We start from the raw sequence: 3,473 nt of genomic DNA on the forward strand, positions 1-3,473 counted from the left end.
AACCCAAAAATTTATTCCAGTCTAAAATTCAAAATTGGGCTAGGTTCCGTACACCGCGAAATTTCGCGATGTACGATCACAAATAAATTTCGGCTGCTATGGGCTAATCTAATTAAATAGGAAATTCAAGAATAATAGTATGATGTCTAAAAATCCATTTCCTAGGACAAACGGGTCCGAATACTAGTTCCTAAAATTTTTACGGTTCGTGACCGGGACGTACGATCGCAGCTTATTACTAACTGTCCTTACTTATAATAATTCCTTCGAGGCATCGGGAGATCATCTCATGAATGTTACAGCCTAAAGAAATATTTTTCGAACCTTAATCTTACTGGAATAGACGAGGGGTTACAGTCTTCCCACCTTAAAATAGTTTCGTCCCCGAAACTTACTTTCTCAGCAGACCGCTACTTACTTTCATGCACACATATTGCAATTAGCACATAGAACATTGCACATCAAGTATCTTAGACACATAATAAGTGGATTGACTCTTACTTACTTGAGTTAAACAACTCTGGATATCGTTCCATCATCGCGTCCTCCAATTCCCAGGTAGCTTCTTCTGGGCTATGGTTTGACCATTGAACTTTGATCATCCTGATCGACTTTCTCCTCGTGTCTCGGGTTTTAGAATCCAAGATTTGAATTGGCCTTTCTTCATATGTCAATGAGTCATCCATTGTTAGTCCCTCTGGCTCTAGTACATGAGACACATCAGGTACATATCGTTTCAATTGAGAGACATGAAACACATTATGTACTCTGTCCAGCTCGATGGGTAGAGCCAATCGGTTTGCTAGATTTCCCACTCTTTCTAAAATTTCATAGGGTCCTATAAATCGAGGGCTTAGTTTCCCTTTCTTTCCAAATCTTTTGACCCCTTTGGTGGGTGAGACTTTCAATAACACCTTCTCTCCCACCTGGTACTCTATGAATTGTCGTTTTAGATCCGCATAAGACTTTTGGCGATCTTATGCGACTTTCATTCTCCCCTGAATCACTTTGATTGCTTAAATGGTTTCTTGTAAGTACTGAGGTCCAAGAATAACAGCATCACTCTTATTACTCCAACATAGTGGACTTCGACACTTCTGTCCATATAATGCTTCGTAAGGAGCCATTCTTATGGTGGCATGATAGCTGTTGTTGTATGAGAATTCAATTATATCCAACTGCTCATCCCACGAGCCCTGGAAATCGAGTGCACAACCTCTGAGCATATCTTCCAAGGTTTGGATTGTTCGCTCCATTTGACCATCAGTGGCAGGAAGAAAGGCAGTGCTCATCTTGAGTTGCGTACCCATGGCTACCTGTAATGTTTCCCAAAATCTCGATAGGAACCGTGAATCTCGGTCTGAAATAATATCACGTGCTATCCCATGATATTTAACCACATGCTTGATGTAGGCTCTTGCCATTTTCTCCATTGACCAGGTTTTGTTCATCGGAATAAATCTTGCTGTCTTGGTCAACCGATCAACAACAACCCATACTTGGTCGTTTCCGGCTCTTGTCCTTGGTAATCCTCCCACAAAGTCCATGGAGATGGAATCCCACTTCCATTGAGGAACCTCCAATGGTTGTAGCAACCCTTTCGGCTTACTTCTCTCTGCCTTAACCTTTTGGCAATTCAAACAATTAGCAACAAATTCCGCAATATCTTTCTTCATGCCCATCCACCAGAAATTTTGCCTCAAATCCTTGTATAGTTTGTCCCCCCTCCTGGATTAACAGAATAAGGTGTGTTGTGACCTTCTCTCATTAATTGGTTCATTAATTCCTTACAACTTGCAGGTGTAATCCATCTGCCCTTGAATCTCATGCTCCCATCCGAGTGCAACTCAAATGGACCCTGTTTTCCATCCACCATTTTCTCCTTGATATTCTTTACCCAGTCATCCTCCCCTTGGGCTTGTTTGATCTCTTCAAATAGGGCTGGAGTGGCCGATAGGTAATATAGCTTCATCTCTTGGTCTGCCTGACCACACATTGTTATTTCCAGATTGAGTTTTTGAAAATCCTTGCATAATTGTTCAGGTAATACCCAGAGGGCATGACTTGGCTTTCGGCTCAAAGCATCTGCTACCTTGTTTGCCTTACCCTCCTGGTGGCTCAAAGCATCTGCTACCTTGTTTGCCTTACCCTCCTGGTATTGGATTTCATCTGCTACCTTGTTTGCCTTACCCTCCTGGTATTGGATTTCCAGATCGTAGTTGTTTGCCTTACCCTCCTGGTATTGGATTTCCAGATCGTAGTCGTTTGCCTTACCCTCCTGGTATTGGATTTCCAGATCGTAGTCTTTGATTAACTCCAACCATCTCCTTTGTCTTAAGTTAAGATCCCTTTGAGTGAAGATGTACTTCAAACTCTGATGATCCGTAAAGATCTTGCAAGTGATTCCATAAAGATAATGTCGCCAAATTTTGAGGGCAAACACCACAGCTGCTAGTTCCAGATCGTGGATTGGGTAGTTAGCCTCGTGTGGTTTTAGTTGACGAGATGCATAGGCTATTACCCTTCCATGTTGCATTAAGACACATCCTAGTCCTTTGTGAGATGCATCTGTGTATAGTTCATAGCCTTCCGTTCCCACAGGTAAGGTTAACACTGGGGCAATTGTTAACCTCTTCTTGAGTTCCTGGAACGCCTACTCACATTCTTCACTCCAACTGTACTTGGTAGTCTTCTTGAGCAGATTGGTCAAAGGTCTTGCTATCTTCAAGAAATCCTGGACAAACCTCCGGTAATAACCTGCCAATCCCAAGAAACTTCAGACTTCTGTAACCGATTTGGGTGGTTCCCATTCCATTACGGCTCTTATTTTAGTTGGATCCACCGCTATTCCTTCCCTGGTGATTATGTGACCCAGGAATGCTACTTCCTCTTTCCAAAATTCGCATTTTGAAAGTTTTGCATAAAGTTTCTTTTCCCTCAACATTTGTAACGTCGTCCTGAGATGCTCTTCGTGCTCTTCCGGAGTCTTAGAATAAACCAAAATGTCATCTATGAAGACAACAATGAACTTATCCAAGTATGGAAGGAAAATCCTGTTCATCAAGTCCATGAAAGTTCCTGGTGCGTTGGTCACTCCGAACGGCATGACCGTGAATTCGTAGTGCCCATACCTAGTCCGGAATGCGGTTTTGGAGATATCCTGTTCCGCGACTCGCACTTGGTGATACCCTGACCGTAAATCAATTTTTGAAAACACGCCCGCTCCCCTCAGTTGATCAAACAGGTCGTCGATCCTGGGCAACGGGTATCTGTGTAACACCCCGGCTCGGCTATACCGTACATTCGGAGTAGTTACCGCCACACCTAGACTAAACCCAGCCAAGACCAGACAGAGTTCACTCTAGGTGCACAGGCTAACAAGAAAACTATTTCACATCATCATCATCATTACCCAACATATCTTCATACATATATATATAGGTGAGCAAAAGGGGTAGCTACACTAACTACCA

The sequence above is a fragment of the Ipomoea triloba genome, chromosome 3 (assembly GCF_003576645.1).
Source record: "Ipomoea triloba cultivar NCNSP0323 chromosome 3, ASM357664v1".
In the NCBI taxonomy this organism is placed as follows: domain Eukaryota; kingdom Viridiplantae; phylum Streptophyta; class Magnoliopsida; order Solanales; family Convolvulaceae; genus Ipomoea; species Ipomoea triloba.